Source organism: Phyllostomus discolor, chromosome 10 (assembly GCF_004126475.2).
Source record: "Phyllostomus discolor isolate MPI-MPIP mPhyDis1 chromosome 10, mPhyDis1.pri.v3, whole genome shotgun sequence".
Lineage (NCBI taxonomy): Eukaryota > Metazoa > Chordata > Mammalia > Chiroptera > Phyllostomidae > Phyllostomus > Phyllostomus discolor.
In genome coordinates this window covers 10,809,968-10,827,849 of record NC_040912.2, presented here as the reverse complement: position 1 = coordinate 10,827,849, position 17,882 = coordinate 10,809,968, and the positions used below count along the sequence as shown (strand labels likewise).

Below are 17,882 nucleotides of genomic sequence, written 5' to 3'. Positions count from 1 at the left end.
GAAGCTTTTTAGTATTTTTTCATTGTTTTTACAGAGCATTATTGCATGCTCAAAATGTACTAAAGAACAAATTAGATACGTTCCATGAACAGAGTCTTAAAATGTGAACGTTAGTTGACAGGAAGGACCAGCTAGATCGTAATGGATTCTGAAATTCCAGCTGCTCCATCCGGGGGAGAAATTTTAAAAGGTTCTGATATTTCTGTAAGTGTTTCCAAACCTTTGAATCCTCCTGTATGTGAAATTCTAATAATCCCTCCACCGGGTTTTTCATGGCATGTTCTCACATCCAAATGGTCAAGGGCTTGTATGCAGCGTGTACTGCTTTAGAAAAATTATGAAAATAGGTGAAGGTTATAGCCAGAGGGACATAAAATCTCAACTGACTCATTTTATTTGCTTATAATTAATTTGCCACTTGTACTATCAAGTACCAAGGATGCCCCTACCCCCGCCACCTCAATGGTAGGAAGGGTCTTTTTTCTTTTTTTTAAGCAAATGCTTATTTAGCTCATATTTGCCACACACTGTTATGAGCATTCAGAAAATTAACTCAATCAAATAAAAGGTAGACATTCTGTATTTCATTGCAATAGAAATCGATTTCTTAAAAAAAGATAAAACCCATGAAAACAGCAAGCGAGAAGCAGAGCCCCAAACTAAAACGTTTAGTACATGTGTTCAGGTTGAAAAATGAATGTAGCTCTCCTGGGAGGCGGGGCATATGCAAATAGACTAAGGGAACGAGTTCATTCATTCCTCAAGACAGTTGAGGTGGGCTGCTTAGATTAAACGGAACTATGTGAAAGGTGCGTACTTGGTTCGTATTGTCTTTGTTTCTGATAGAGTGGCTTTAACGGAAGTATACACCTTTGATTTTCTTTAAGACATCTGCCACGGACAGCTTTAGGAAGCCCCTGGGAGAGGCGTGACTTAGATGGTTCCCGTTACATGGCACTCACGGTCTCCTAGACAAAGTCACGTGGAGTTTGTGAAATATTTTCTCCTTGTGGACCTGAGAGGCGTGTAACTGGTTCTGTTTCTCTTTTCGCTTTGACTGCTCGGTTAACGTGAAGCCGAGTTTACTGCTTAACTTGGATAACTTTTTGGAACACTGTTATGAGAGTATTTCACTTCCCCCCAGACTAGACTTTCAGTTCTAGTTTACATTTCCTCTGGCCCTGATTATTAATTTAAGAAACATGGGCATGCTATGCATTTTTTTTTGTGAGTTGCTTTTGATTCCTCGTTAGTTGATAAACAGTATAAATGATTAAACTTTAAACATGAAGATAATTAGGCAAGCAAAGTTGAAAACCAGGACCACTATCGTTGTAGAAAAACAGTATTTTGTCTCTTTTCAATGTTGCCCTTAGCCAGGTGGTGATTTCTCGATGGGCGTGTGGCGGTGGGGCTCCTGCGGCCAGCTGTCCCTGTGGTTTTGGGCAAACCTCTCAGCAGACCACTGCCCCACACGCCAACGTCACCTGCACACGCCCGGGAAGGTGGACAGCTTTAAGGCTGTGGAGGCATCCTCTTCCCCTGCCCCGTTCAAGCCCGAGGGGCCAGATTCAGGCTCCGGTGCCCGTGGCTCCACAAGAGGGCACCTTCCGAAGGCCGGCTGCCTGATGACTCATCCAAACGGGCTGTGCTGGGGGCTTCCGCTCTAGCATTTCTTAGGAAGCCACCGCGTGGGCAAATGAGGAGAATGTGCTCTCCTATCTGTTAATATAGTTTTACCCACCCCTCTGACCACATTTCTCCAGCTACCAACATCCCTGGCACACCACCAACCCCGGGTCCCGCTTCACGTATTTGTTCCCTGCTTTAAAAAAAGGAATAAAGCTCTTTAGTTGATGCACCCCTTATTATTACCGAGTGCTATCTTCTCCTTCATTCCTTCTGCTCCGCCTTCAGACAATTATTTCTTGTTATTTCTGTGTCCCTCTCTTCGGATTGCTTTTTCTTCTTGTCTTTTAATAAAAGACTTGCACTAGTTTCCTCAGCAAGCTTTGGTAAAGTGAAAGATGGATGAATATATCTGGGGAACTTGTTTGAAAAAATCCTTTCCAGAACTTCCAAAGTACTTTGTACAAAAATATTGGAAGGACTGGGCTGGTCCTTCCCTGCACCTTTAAGTTGCTAGCTTTAGTTTGGTCTAGAAAATTCTATTAAAGAGTAAATAGAAAATTGACCCTTGCTCGGCCCATGTGGCTGTACATTGGGGAAAGTTATGATCTACAGACTATCTCCCATATGGACGCCCTTTTCCAAAAGTATCCAATGTGTGGGCAGAGTGAGGCCAGGCTAGAGGCAGGCCGTGACCTCTGGGAAAACCCCCAATGCCTACATCCACATCCGAAATAGTGGCACCACATTCCATGACTGCCTCAATTTTCCATGTCCGTGTGAGCTCAGGGCCTCAAAAGTCTTTAATGAGAGATCATTTTCCCCCTTGGAAAAGCATCCATTACTAGCAGGCATGACAAATTGAAGCTTGCCTATGGCTTAGAAGTCAGGCTATTCTGTGTCCTAAAACAGATGAGAAATTTCGTTCACTATTTTCATTCAAGAAATATGTTTGAGTGCCCACCACTTAGCAGCCACTGGTCCAAGGCATTGGTGAATAGACTACTGGCTAAAGCTGGCAAGAAAAGGAAAACAAAACAACCTTGCCTTCACGTAACTTATTTCTAGTGGGCAAGACAACAAGAAGCGAGTAAAGACAATAAGATACGTAAAATTTCAGAAGATGATAACAGCTTCGGAGAAAAATATGACATGGCGGGGCGGGGCGGGGGGATGTCAGGGAGGGCGTGGCTGGCAAGGGCAAGCGGAGGAGAAGGCCTGGACCAGGTGAGTGCTGGGGAGAAGAATGAGTGTTCCAGGTGGAGAGAGCAATAAGTGCAAAGCCCTGAGGCTAGAGGGTGCTCAGTGGGTTGGAGGAATTGCAAAGAGGCCGGTTTGGCCGGAGGAGAATGTGTGATAATGCTACAGAGTGGGTGTGCGAGGGCAGATCCAGGAAGGCCCGGAGGCTTTGGCTTCTCCTCGGAGTGAGATAGGGAACTACCGAACAGATTGGAGCAGAGGAGTGATAGGATCTGACTTACATAATAGAATATCACCTTGGCTTCTGAGTCGAAAGGAAACTGTCGGAGGGCGTCAGCAGAGAAAGATCAGCTAGGATGGTACTGAAAGGGTCCAGATGAAGGATGGCGGTGCCTTGGTCAAGATGGATGTGGAGGGGTGGTTAGATTCTGGCTCTATTCTGAAGAGGGAGACGCTGGGGTTGGCTGATGGGCTAGATCTGGGGAGTCGTAGAAAGAATGGAATCAAGGACAAGCTAGGTTTTTGGCTGAAGCAACTAGAAGAAGGGAATCGCCTGTGGGAAGAGCAGGTAGGAGGGGCAAATGCAGAGGATTGTTTTCAGACTCGTTAGAAGGAGGTACTGGATCGGCAGATGGGTATCTGGGTTCTATAATTCAGGAAGCGGCCGACCTGTCTGGAGATGTAAATTGGGAGTCACAGGCAGATCGATGGTGTTTAAACACACACGAGACTAGAAGAAGTTACCTGGGCCAGGAGTGACTGCAGATGCAGTAGAGAAAAGGTCTGGGCATAGGACTTGGCACAGCCCTTTGAATATTCCAAGACGGAGTTGTCACCTGTCCTCAGTGGCCAGCGGTGACACAGAAGACGACGAGGCATGAAGAGTCAAGTCAAGCCTGGGAACCCTCGCAGTGATGCCGAGGGGAGTCCCGTGGCTGGCAGTCGGCATGCTGATTTTGTGTTCCGTGTCAGAGGAAACAAATAAGAGTTTTTAAAAAGAAAAACGAAAGAAAGAGGGGGATGAGCTGACCCTTTACATTTGATTTTTTAAAAGATTGAATAATGCACAGCTAGGAAGCCGCAGAGAGCTCCACCATCTGATAGCAGTTGTGTGCAAGCGTGCGTGGGCGCGCGTAAGCAAGGAAGGGGAGTTGAAAGGACTAGATATTAACTCCTTTGTCTTGCTGAGAGAAATAGAACATTCCAGCCTAACGTGGCTAAGGACCCTGACGATGAAAAGTGCTGTTATAAGTGCTAAGTGTTGTTATGCTCCCCTGGGACCTAAATCTGACTCATTATGCTGACGCAGCAATAGCAAATTAGGACATTTCCATGCTCAAGAATTCCTACCCAAATGATGAAAAGTGCAGTCTGTTCCCAGAGGGTGTTGACTATGTAACACATGGGAACAAGGGACAAGCTACAATCTTAAGATCTCAGATCCCAGCTCAACAGGAGTCACGGAACAGGGCACGGCCAGGTCAGCCTTAGCTCAGAGAAGTGGGCTGCTCAATCTGATTAAACTCTGTACCTGGAAATCGTGTTACCCGACACCGCCAGTTACTGGGGGAGAGAGCGTGCAGAAAGGGAGGTGCTTTGCTTTGCTTTGCTTTGCTTTCGTACACAGCCTTGCTCTATCAGCCACTGGCTGGCCCAGCTGCTCTCTGGGGAAGGTGTGAGTGGCGCTGGATGGAAAAGAAGACAGGGAGTTGAGCAAGCTGCAACAGCTGCACGTTTCCGGTTATGTTATGTTTTCTATGATATCTGTAAAATGATCCCCCCGTCCCCAAGAAGTCTGGAGAAAAAGAATGTTCTGAAACCTACACTGGGTTTTATCCAGATATGGAGAATATCTCCACGTTTGCTCAAATCCTAGTAGATGAGACTGTTTTTGACCTTTTTGGGTTGTTTTGTTTGGTTGTGTTTTTATCAGCATGATTGGAAAGAAAACACCCATCGGCAATATTATAAGAGACAGCCTACTTCTTCCCCCACCCCAATGCGTGGAAATCCTAACTCCTATAAGGATTCTTTTTTCCTTCCCATTTTAGTACGCGGCAGCTTTTCTCCTGATAGGTTTACACTACGCGCTCAACCGAGGTGGAATTTGATGCTGGAAGAGAAGTTGACTGGCTCTTTGCGTTTGCATCCCACTCAGGCCGAGACTACACCAGCGGGTGAACTGGAAGCTCTTTCGTGTGTTTTAGGTCCCTGGGATTTGGGATTGGTGACTACAGGCTTAACAGAGATCGGGGAGAGCTGGCGTCCATGTCCATATACGTCAGCGAATCGACATGATCTGCCACTCTGCTTCAGTTCTAAAGTGGAGTGGGAAATACAATAAACTCCTCGGTCGTTTTGTTTTTGGTGGAAAGTCAGGGTCTCCTCAAAGCAAAAAACTCATCACCTATTGCCTCGCAGAGAGTGAGCCCTTCCGTCGAGTGTGCTTGGCATGGAGCACGAGGGAACGGCTTGGGGGAATGCTGACTGCGGCGGGTACTGGGGACTTGTTCGTCTCCTGCCTGGGAGAATTTGTACATCTGGATAATTTGGACATTAGTAAATGAGTCCTCGTGAGCTAATTTTCATGCTAAAGAAACCAACCATATCTTACCTCTTGAGGCCGAGGGTTTAATTTCTGACACGAAGTCATTCGGCAGCTCCCGGCTGCGCCTTCAGCAGCGGTGGCGGTGCCAGTGACTGCGGGTGAACGTCCCTCAGCCCGAGTGGCGGGTTGTATTGCTCTCTGAGTTCCGTGTTAAGCAATTAAGCTTTTTGTCATAGGTTTTATTTATATTTGCTATCACATGGCATTTATTCTGGCAAGACGGAGGTCTCTCTGCCTGAGGTCTTTTTAAGAACTGATCACAAGGCTCTCAGAGGCTGACGTTTGACTTAGAAAGGATTTGCATTCATTCCCGGCTGTGACGGGTGTTCTCATGAGAGGTGCTGATGGTTCCACTTGGAGCTATGAATTATAAGGGATTGGGACACTTTCCTTTTTACAATATAACACGAAGATTGCTGTCGGGAACTGGGCATTGATTGGGGGAACCTCCATATTTGTGTTGGAAATCAGGTAGAATAAAATTACTCCTTCCTTCCCTCCCTCCCTCCTTCCCTCCCTCCCTCCCTTCCTTCCTTCCTTCCTTCTTCACCCAAGGACATGATTATTGATTTTAGAGAGAGGAGAAAGGAGGGAGAGAGAGAAAAAGGGAAATACTGATGTGAGAGAGAAACATTGATGTGTTGCCTCCCACACATGCCCCGACCTAGGATGGTACCCTCATCCTAAACATGTGCCCTGAGCAGGAATCGAACCTGCAACCTTTCAGTTTATGGGATTACGGGACAATGCTCCCACTGAGCCACTCCGGCCGGGCCTGAAATGATGTTTCTCGCACCAGTACTTCCTGTTCACTTGTGACCGGGTATGGTAATGATCAAAATACTCACGTTCTCACGAAGCGTGCTCAGGTCTGCATATGGCGTTTTGAACGTGTTAGTAGTGATCCCTTGATTTTGGCCCCTCTACCGGCAGGGAATAATTGTAGGTGATTGTGCCGGTACTGTGTTCCCAGTTTTAAACACAGAGGACTAAACTGTCAAGAGAAACAGAAGAGAGAGCCGATGGGCACTCACTAAGGAGATCCCGCGGCAGGAGCGACCTGTTCTGGCCTTTTCTCTGCCTCTCCGTGCCGTCTCTGCCTCCTCGTCTTTTGGTCGTTTCCACGCACCGGTGGTTTCTGTTTACACCTTCTCTCCAGAAAACCCGTACCTTCTCAGAGTGCAACCGCCAGCCCCACCCCGACACGCCCTTCAGCTCTGCAGCTGGCCCTTGCCTATGTTGGGCTTGAAGGTTCTTCTCTAACCCGCGGCTGTTACAGACCTTCCCATCTGCGGAGAACACCGCTCTCTCTGGCGGAGCTGGCCCAGAACGGCCCTCGGCTTCTCGGTGCAACCTCGGCGCCAAGTCTGCGCCCCTGGTTCCCTCGGAGGCATAGCCACCACCCACCCTGGGGTCAGCCTGGCCTCCCCTCCCCGCTTTGCCCCGCTCACTAGGTCCAGGCAACTTGGCTGGGAAAGAGTCCTCCTGTCTTTTCTGTGTTTTCCATTCCCATCGTCTCAAGTCTAGGCCATCATCACCTCCTACCGAGTTATTGCTGCAAATGCCAGGAAAGTTTTTTGGCCTCTAGCCTAACTTTAAAGAAATAATTAGCATGAAATATCATTATGAATGATATAAACACTTTTTTAATGAAAGTAAACTGAAATATTGGACAGTAAAAAAAAATTCTTCTTGAAGCTGTTTGCCAGTCACTTGTGGTTAAATGTACCTTCAAATATTGTTGTTAAAAGGTTGAGGGGCTGGTGCGGGTGCCACAGGTGTGGGAGAAAGTGCATTGGAAGATGTGAAACGTAGCCTTGGTCCTGCAACATTTTATACAGGGAATGCTTTTAAAGAACCAAAGCAGGGACGGGGGAGGGACACTAAAAATGACAAAGGAAAGAAACCAAAAATAATCAGAAACATGGTGGTGCCCTGAAGTTCCCCAGGGACTACAATCAACCCAGACTCGGGCGGGCCGTGAGGACCGCTCGTTTGGCCTGCCTTCCCACCAGGTGGCCTTCCTGGAGTTGACAATTAGCCCAATTGGGTTATTTGGCAGGGAGGATCCTCGCTAAAACAATTATGAAGCTCGGCTTTGAGGGCGGAGGAAAGGGCAGCTCTTCCCAGCAGGAGACCTTCTCATCAGTGTGATTTCTCTGCTCCAGCTTGGGTTGGGTTCGCAGCTCATTAAAGTCACTTGTTACCTGTCTCGAGGCAGGCAAGCCGGGCCAGGATTTCAACGTGTTAACCTAAGTGGAGTCACACCAGTGAGTGGACAGGCTCCTTCTGAGGAATCAACGTCCAGCTGTGAGCGATTCAGGGCAGGCGCAGAGCGGCAGGCGCGTACCGGGCACGGGGTGGGGGACGGGGGGCCCCCGCCGGCGTCTGCAGGGCAAGCCGTGCTGTCTGTCCTCTGTGAGCTGTGAGGCCCTGCGTTAGTGTTCCCAAAGGCAGGCAGGAAAACACATCCATTTTCGGGGCCAGGGTAAAACAAAATGACTAAAAGATGAAGCTTCCGTTCCAGGCATAAAACTGCCCTCCTGTTTGGAAAATTGGAGCGAATGCTAGACGCCGCAGTGAGCATCTGCCGCTGAGGACGGGGTAAGCCCGGGCCCCTCGCGGAGACGTGAGCAAACATTGACATTGCGAAAAGGGGAAAGGAAAATAATATAATGGTTGCAAGAATCCCTGCCTCCGTCGTCTCATAAGTCCAGGTGAACGTTAAGTGTGGTTAAGAGCAGGTATGGGAGTGATTTGCTCTGGGAGTCCTGCTTGAGCATTTGTGTGTTGTTAAGTTATTTCCATATTGATAAGGCTGGGGCCAGGCGCGGGGATTCCGGGCATTCCTTCTGTCCAGATTTCCAGCGTGCTGGCTGTCAACCCAAGCTTGTGGGGCAATGACTGATTTTCACCTCGGAACCCGAAGGGACATTTTCCTTGTGCTCCACTCAACCACCCCCGGAGCCCAAAGGCCTAGGAAAGTGTGTGAAATGGTGGGGTTTCCTGTCTGAATTACTGGAACCACGGCCCCACACTTTTGGAACTAGCCGTCCTGGTGACTCAGAGGGGCTCACCGGCTGGCGGGAATGGAGGAGAGGTCAGCCACTCACACTGTCACCTGCGTACTCCTTATTTTCTGGCTGGGATGGTCCTTGCATCCCTGGTGTGATGGGCTATTTATTGCCTTGGCCTTTCCCAGAACGTTGCCAGGCTTCCCTTTGCTCTTTGCTCTTTGATACATAAAAGACTCCTTTTTAACCTGTTTGAACTTCTGGCACCCCTGTGTGCCAAGGCCGGTTCTCGCATTTGTCTCCAGAGCAAAATGAGATGCCGGAAAGACTTTACTCTCAGCATCGCCTGTGAGCACCTATATTCTAATAAACTCCCACGGGTTGGTAAACTCAGACTGCTTGTGTTTGCAGATGATATTTTGACACGTGACCTAAAGGCGAACGTGAGGTGTCTTATTGGACAGTTTTGGACCCAGAAGGCAGGCTAGTCCCACCTGCCAGCTTCCCAGTCATCGTCTGGCACTGCGGGGGCTTCCCCAGTCTTCTCTGTGGAGTGCGGCAAGCCCTGTGTTTTGGATTTGGTGTGGCTGCAGCCACAGACATCCCTGGGATCTGAGCTACGTGCACAGTACACCATCTGTTACATGAAAACTTTGAAAGTTGATCGCGGCACCGACCGGATCCTGCCTACGTTGGTGCCGGGCGCGGCCTTTTTCTGTGGGTTTATGTTTGGGTGGGGGCTTATGCAGGCTCTGCAAGTAGTCATGTCCCCAAAGAAGAAACGCAGTCATGCTTTGGGTGGGTGTCAGGTTGATTGACTACAGATGATGCAGTGCTGGGCATTTTGAGTAACAGCCGCTCTCAAAGGAGGCGTCCCCTTCCTGGCGTCCCCCAGACTGATTTGTTATGCATGCAGCTTAGGGACGTTCCCAGAGGATTTACGAACATGGAGGGATCGCTGGCCTTGTTGGCACAGTTGGTCCAGGCAGTGCCGCCCCTTCCAGGGTGAGCCTGACATCCGTGGGGCTCTAGAATCTGGAAGCACGTGTGAGCCCCGCCCTTCCGGCCCCGGTGGGTGGGTGGTTGGTCCCCAAGTGGCTGGGAGGGAACAAGACAATCCAGAATGCTGGCAGCCCTTTCTGCGGCGGAGCGTGCCAAAGTGTCACAGGCACCGTGAGATCTCCGTGCTGCTGGCCCCCCTGAAATGGCCGCCCAGCACTTCTGCTGCCGTGTGCAACACCCCAGAGGTGGGCTGGGAAGAAAGCATGGGGAGTGTCGTCTGAATGCGGGACAGTGATGGGAAGTCCAGATTCCCTTCCACCACTCTCTGAAGGTCACGCCCGACTCCATTTTCTCACCAGGGAGCTGGGCCTTTCGTCAGCTGTGGAGTTATAAACGTACGAGTTCACATTTATGGAGATCTGGAGAATAGAAAGTGAAGCTGATTCCGAAGTAGGTGGTGTTAGATTCACACAGAACTTCAGCATCTCACCTCGGACGTTCTTTCTGATGGCGACTGAAAGAAGCGTCCCAAAAGGGCCCTGGGAGCAGGACCCCAAAGTCCACACTCGCAGAGACAGTAACGCGGTGGGGACCCAGCTGCCTGAAAAGGGCGCCTGGTCCCTGCACAGCAGGAGGAGGGGGCACAGCACCTCGTCCCAGACCTCCGCTAGACTGTTGCCTTTATTTGTGTCATAAAGAGGCACACATACGGGAGCACCTGTTGTAGGCGAAGGGGGCAGTCTGGGTCGTGTGAGCAGTTCCTCGTGGCTCTGACCACTCCCTAGGATGGCTCCCAAGGTCCAGCTCAACAGCTTTACCAGGCGTTTGCTGCTCTCTGATCGTGAAGGCCGCACAGCCGATTGGCTCACCCTCTGGGTGTGAACTCAGAGTTGACTTACTGTTAGTGGTGATAGATTTGCACGATCCCAAGCACAAACAAACACGCCCTCCCATGGTCCCCCTTGTGACCAGAGGCACATATTGCCAGACAGCTGGCCAGGGCCAGGGTGCAGCGTGCGACCGCGGGAGAGAGGAGCCGCGTTGACCTCATTAGTGCCGTTCTTCTAATTGCCTGCCGGAGTCACAGACGACAGCTCCCAGAGCTACTCCTGATCCAAGGGACTGGTGTATTTTACAGGAGAAAAAAATCTGTTAACGATCCTGATGGCATCGTCCAAGCACCCCCTTCTCTGAGCAGATTTTACGTTTTGCCCCTCCTAGAGTCTACCGCCTTTTGACATAATCTCACCAGGCCCCAGCAAACCGGCCTAAATCGTGTAACATAGTTTGTTGTCATCCAAGAGCATCAAGAGCCCGCCCTCGTGCTTCGGCCAAACTGACGTGGACGTGTAGGAAGAGCCGGAGGAGCCCCTGTAGAACCGGGCACAGGGGTGTCTCTGATCCCTGCCCCTGGGCTGCTGTGAGAAGGAAGAGTATGAATGGAGCGTTGTGTGTATCCTAGGAATGGCTTGAAAGGAAGTTAGCCACCAAATGCATTGCTTGGATGCTTTGTGGGATTTATTCAGCTCATCCTCCCGGACTTCCTGGCTTTTTATCAGACAGTAAATTCCACTCCGGCAGAGCTGTGCCCCGTGAGTCTGAAAACTAGGCCCAGCTTTCAGGCACCCGCGTGCGACTCCCTGCACTCAAACATTTTTACCGGCTTCCTCCTCCGGCATTTCGAGTCATGGCACTTGCTTCCTCCTTCGCTGCCCAGGGTGTTTGTGAAGCCCCCTTTCTTTCAAGTTGGCCACTGAGGCCATCTGACATATTGGCCAGCTGGAGAAGGAAGCGTAGGCAAAGATGACTAATTTCTGCAGTCACCCCTCCTCTCCCTAGCAAAGAAGAAAGAGACCCAGCCTGATGTTTAGAGTGGTCCTCCTCTTCTACCCCCTGGCAGAGGTAACCCGTTCCTCGTGCCAGATGCCTCTCACAACAGCTGCTTGGTGATTCTGTGTCACTGGGCTCATTGTAAACTCGAGCATATCCTTTTAATTACCTGTTCGTATGTCAGCGATGCTGAGCTCCGTGGCATGGAGAAGGGGGATAAACCTTCCTTTATAATGGATTTTTCGTAAGACTCTCTCTGAGATAAGAGTCCTAAATCTTGGCAGCCACACGCTTTGTGACTGCACACGAATTCCTGGCTCCCCAGAGCCGTGTTATAAATGGAGTGCATGGGCCAGGGCTGGGTAATAAGATACTGCAGATACATTTGAGAGCAAGGTGCACTTTTGCTTTATTTATGAAGATAGACATGCTGGTTGAGGGCTTAATCACAGCTGATAAATCATTTTAGGAAAGCCTATTAGAACCATATGCTGATTTTTTGCATTAATACAGTGTGTCTGTTTCCAGTCTAATAAGACAGGGTTTTCTCGTCCGCTCTCTGTGTCTCTCCAGCGTGGACTATTTATCTGTTTAAGTGGTATCACTTGTGCGGGAGCATTTATCTCTTTAAGAGGTACCATTAATAAAAGAACGCGAAAGGAAAGAGGGAAGGCAAAATGAGTGAAGGCGCCCGTTGCATGGTGCCTACGTGTGCTTGCGTGTGTGTGTGTGTGTGTGTGTGTGTGTGTTTATGGTATGACAAAGGAAAGAGTCAGAAAGCTGAGAAACGGAAACATCTCAATTAGAGTTTCGGAAGACCGAGGACTGGCCTTCACTGGGCATAAGGTAGTCATTTCAGCCCAGGTGGTTATAATACTATAGTAAAAGATTATCTGAATAGAGGCGTGTGTGTGTGTGTGTGTGTGTGCGTGTGCACGCGTGTGCATGGACTGACATTTGGGTTACCTCACTTCTCCCCAGCTAGCAGAGGGCTGCCCAGGAACAGGTCCCAAGGCTCTTTAATGAGAGCCATATTGGGACTCCAGCGCGGAGCCAAGTTCTGTTTTATCACTAATTGTAGGGGTGCCTTGCAGATCTTTTCTATTATTTCCTGATTATACCCCTGCTCTTTTTATTATCTTGCCAAAATTCAAACAGTAATAATTGCATGATTTATTGTTTATTTATAAACCCGTCTACGGCGTCCATTGCTGTGTGGAGTAGATTTTAAAACAGCAATGGCTTTTCCTAAATGACCGGGTTTCTTTTGCCTTCCACCGAGCAGCCATACATTTGTGAATTTCATGTATCCCTTTAAGACTTACCGGCTCTGCATCCAATAGTAAATAGCCCTCCAACAGAGCCATGCCCTGTGAGCGTGAGTGGTTGACTTGGTGCAGCTTTCAAATGTCCATTTTCTTCTCTGAGTCCATGGTTTCTGGCCTCATAAATAATGGGGGCGGGGGGCAGGGAGGGGAGATTGCTGTACAGAGAGAGCTTGTGCGCCAGGAAGATGTTTTAGGAGAGGATATGAATTTATCTTTTACGATTACATCCAGGTTGGATTATGTGACTGCTAAGTTTCCTTCCAACTCCGTTTCCACGATTCTCTGAACACAATGCTTAGAGATAAGTGAAAAGCTCACTTTACACAAATGTGGACATGGTGGGAAAATAGGACACTGAGTTATTAGAATTGAGATTATAAGTGACTAATAATAAAATTTACTACCATTCATGGAGTTCCTACTATTTGCCGGGCACGGTGCTAGAACTTTGGTTTATGTAATTCCCTGATCACCAGTGACAACTCTATGAGATAGACGTGTTACTCTCATTTTTCACAGTAAGAAGGTAAAGCTCAAGAGTTTAGATAATTTGTGGGAAGCCGCGAAGCCAGGAAGGGACAGGTCCGGGGTCTGCACACAGGACGGGGTTTGCACACAGGACGGGGTTTGCACACAGGACAGGGTTTGCACACAGGACGGGGTTTGCACACAGGACGGTCTGCCGGAAAGTCCACGTGCTTCCCACTGCTCCGGGTTGTCTTCCTGTCCTTAGATCCTCATGGTACATGTGTGTGTAATACATGCCAGTTAACTTTGTAAAGATTTTATTTGTTATTTATTTTTAAAGAGAGGGGAAGGGAAGGAGAAATAGAGTGAGAGAAACATCATCAGCGTGTGGTTGCCTCTCCTGTGCTCCCTACCGGGGACGTGGCCTGCAACCCAGGCATGTGCCCTGACTGGGAATCGAACCAGCGACCCTTTGGTTCGCAGGCCAGTGCTCAATCCACTGAGCCACACCAGCCAAGGCTGCTAATTGATTTTTCAAAAATGTTCAGTGGAAGCTTTATAAAACATCAAGCTGAGCTTGACCTCCACAAGAACATGAAAACACTTTGACTGTACCCACTCTGTTCTGGTCTCTGAAAATTCTCCTCTGGGCTTCTGCAGGCCCCCAGTCTCAGCTCCAGGTTTCTCCCGGGTTCTGTAGCTGTGGTGGCCGACAGCACGGCTGGCCCTGCAACCTCAGGGAAACAATGCAACTGGCTCACTGTGAGGCATTTTGCAATGTCACCAAAGGCATGCAGTTTACCATGACTTGTCTACTCACCAAAAGGCATCATTTCAGTTCCAAACTAGGCATGAGACAATCCTCTCAGCTCTAGCATTTAGGGAGCCCCATCCTCTCGCTATGGGACGTGTCCTTTCGTATCTGGTGCGAGTGACCACTGCTTCCCTGGAGTGAAGTGGACATTTGTGGAGTGGAGCTATGTTTGGAGCTCATGTTAGGTTCTAATAGACTAACATCTGCTGGAATGACTGCCTCTGAGAAGAGCTCCCTTAGGAGAGCGCAGCCCTGCACTCGCAGGCCGTTGCCTTTGGGTTCAGAGATCTGCTACACCCCTCTTGCCAGGTGTCATAGGAGTCTGGGCGCCAGCATAAAGAGCGGTGGCTGGTGCACACGCTTTGGTCAGCGTTAGACAGTTAAGTGTGTTGGATTTTAAAGGAAAGCTTTGCCGTGTACCTTCCCTCCACCACCTTCCCTCTGCCACCAGAAGTTTCTATTACGTCCTCTCAGTTCAACCAAACAAACTTTTATGTTCCCAGATGCTCTGCGAGGTGGGCCAGGTGCTAAGGCTACATTTTCATGGGGGAGCAGCTAGTTGTGGGGTGTGGGGGAAAGTCTGGTTTCCTTGGTTGGTTCTGAGCTTCTCTGGGATCGCGGCGCAGTGGAAACAATGAATGCCGTGGCTGCTCTGTTTCATCGCATAGTCTTCATGATCTGACACCCAGTTAGTTTACCAGTTTTCCCTTCCTGTTGTTTTCTCTCCTGTGTCTTTTCTGCTTCAGGGAAATGAACTGTCTCCCCTCTCCAAACCTATCGTGGCTTCCCCACCTCACTGTGCTTGCCTATAGAGTTGTCTTCACGTGGAAGCTTTCTCCCTTCTCTCATCTTTGACCAAATCTAACTCATTCACGAAAGCTGATGTCAAAAGCCACCTCCATTGAAGCCTTCTCTCATGTCCACTCACCTGACCCAACCTTGGACTTCCCTGAATTACTCCAGTGCTTTCCAAGACTTTGTGGCCCTTCTAACTGTTTACCGTGCATTCTGGTATTACACCATTCCCCCTGCCCACAATCCCTGGGGCTGGGAGCCATGTTGTCGCAGGGCTGTGCCCACCCCCTCCCATCTCTCCCAGCACCATTAGCTTGCAAGCGGAAGAAGCTCTCTGAAGAACTGTTGGAATGGATGAATGAGTGGGCATGAATAGGTGAATACATGTCCTTACGTAGCACGATGACATTACCCGGCTTATCCGAGGCAAAGAGAACTAGAGTGCCTTCTGGCTCTGAAGAGGGACGTCTGTTCGAGTGTTTCAGCATTCATTCACTTTTCAAGCGGTTTGTTCATTCACAAAAGACCTAGGATGACTGAAGACATAAAATACCTAATAGTGTAGTTAATAGCTACACTATGTAGAGAATCTTGATTTGAAAGCAGGAAAGCTTTGAATTAGCAATTCATCTGTTCATTCAACACACTTTTATATGTTAGTCATTGGGATATCGTAGAGTCAGTCAATAGGATATCACTCAAAATACCAGCACTTAGAATAAAGTGTGACAAATGTTTTGTGCCCTACAGTATAATATGGCTATGCTGAGGATTTCATAACCCCTGATCCAGTACTCTGTGTGTGTGTGTGTGTGTGTGTGTGTGTGTGTGTGATGAGAGTAGTAGATGTCAGTGGTAGGCCTTGATTAAGTAACCTAATATTATGAGCCTCGTGTTTCTCATCTGTACGATGGTGATAGTGATTACTTACCTCACAGGGCGGTGGTGATGACAAATAAAGCCTCCTGTGTAACACACAGTAATGTGTATGCAGTGGAGCTCAATAATTCTTGTTCTCTTCTTCTTCACTATACATATCCTCGAGGGCGAGACTGCAGTGCCAAACCTGGGATGGGAAAATGAGAGGCTCTGCCCATCACGATTCCAGGCATGTGGGTGGTGGCTGTGACCCAGAAGCCCCTCTCATCCCTGCGATGGGCCGGGAGACGGAGACCTCCCAGGGCTGCAGTCAAAGCTGAGGTGGGTGTAGTGTCCATGATCCACGCTCCGCAGGAGATGGTCGTTCTGTTGTTACAGGTGATTCTCGTATAAATCAAAAGTCTCCGGGCTTCCCCAACGTTTCCTTTCATAGCCCAGGTAATGCAGGATGCCCACTGTTTATTTTCAGGAAGGCTTCACAGATGTTGGCTAGGCCGACTTCCAGGTCAGCAAAATTGTTTAAAGGATGACTTCTTCAGAGCCATATAGTAGACGTTCCCGTGGTACAAGTTCAAAAGTAAACCTTAACATTTTTAGAACACACTCATCTATTCCTTAGTTCCTTATCCGCAGAACTGTCTGCCCCACCAGCACGATCTCACTTTGCCCCCTTGGGCATTTGAGTGACTTCTGGAAGGATGTACTTCTTGCAGTGCCTGGGTGTTCGGGACAACCAACTTTAGGTACTGCAGAACGTGATTGGGAAAGAAAAAGAAACGTTCTCTTTGGGCAGATCCACCATCAAAGCTGAGTTCATGGTCTGGTGAAGTGTGGCCTGATTGGAGAAGAACAGTCCGTGCAGCTGCCTGGGCTGGCTGTGCTGGGAGTCGCAGGGCCAGCTGCGCCCCGCAGCCATGCTGCCTGCTTGCTCGCCCCCATCCTCTTGTGGTAGGGGACCAGGAGAGGACACTGGCTCGGGTATAGGTCTACACAAACTTGGGGCACAGGCCCTTCACTGTAGAGTTCACTCACTGTTGTTTTCTTTCTTGTAGCAAGTGTTACACCCCACCTTCTGTACTCACATCTTAAGCATCCATGCCTTGTGACCCCTGTGGCAGCAGGCATGTCACATGGGGATGTGTGTCCCCTGGCCCTTACCAAGGATGGGAAAATTGTGAAATACTAGATCCGTGGTGGTGGCACAGTCTTGGTTGTACCACCTCGTGTCAGGGGAGGGAGCAGCAGCTGGTCAGGGACTTCGAGCCGAGATGTGGCGTGCACCCTGGCCCTCCTGCGCCCGTCTGGTGAGCTCCAGTGGAGCGCGCCCGAAAGGGCTTTCCATCGTCCAAGCGCGAGTTTGAGGCTGTCGCAACCACAGCGACTGTTATTCCTTCCTGCGTAAGGGCTGCAAGGCCAACCTTCTGCCCTAGTGCGTATTCGTCCTCCTGCTTTTCCTTTTGCTTCTGGAGCCAAAACAAGTATCTGAAGATCAGTGTCACACAAGCGCTTGTATCTCAGTGTTTACCAAACTGCCTTCCTTGGGAAACTCTCTGCGTCGGACCCACCAACATCATCAGTACCACCCAGGAGCTCCCCAAAAATACAAACTCTGGGGCCCACCCTGGACCAGTTGGGTAAGTCCGTGTGTGGCAAGTTCCAAAGTGAGGCTGGTGCTGCTGGTCTGGGCCCCACGCTTTGAAAGCCACTGGTGTAAGCAGACCACTGCTCTGGGAATTCCCTTGTCAATACGCTGTTTGTTTAGGCTGGCCCTTCCCATGGGGAGTTACAGTGGGCACTGGCATTTTAAAGGCTAGAGGGAGTCCTTCTGCAACCCACCATTTTCCTAACGTGTGTGACCACAGAACCTTTCTTTCTGTGGAACAGCCATGAACATCCCACGGAGACATGACCCATGGGACCCTACTCTGCCTCACTATAATGGCAAGAACTTACGATGTCAGACTCATTGGTTACGTGGCATAACCACGTCACTTAACTCCTCCGACAGTCCGTTTCTATCTACCTTACAAAATTACGGTAGGGTTGAGGCAAAATTACATGTGAAGTATCCAGCACATTGCCTTGTGTATAGAATATACTTGATAAATGAAAAGCACGTTTTATTTAGTTCACGTCAGAGCTGGGTCCACATTTGCCCCGCCCACTTGCTCTTTAAATGTACCAGCTCTTCAGGACGTTTTGAATGTGGGCAAAGATTTCTTGAGCAGGGCCACTAGTTTCTGTCCATCTCTACGTGAGCAGACTCTCCCAATACGGGTGATAATTGAATCAGCATCGGTTGTTCTGTAATTGCC

The 17,882-nt window shown here is 49.2% G+C and overlaps 1 protein-coding gene across 1 annotated transcript in view; it reads left to right on the top strand.

Moving 5' to 3' along the window:
* The window catches only part of CREB5 (cAMP responsive element binding protein 5), a 380,468-nt gene that overhangs the window by 89,401 nt on the left and 273,185 nt on the right, over nucleotides 1-17,882 (top strand). The gene's annotated exons all lie outside the window — the stretch shown is intronic.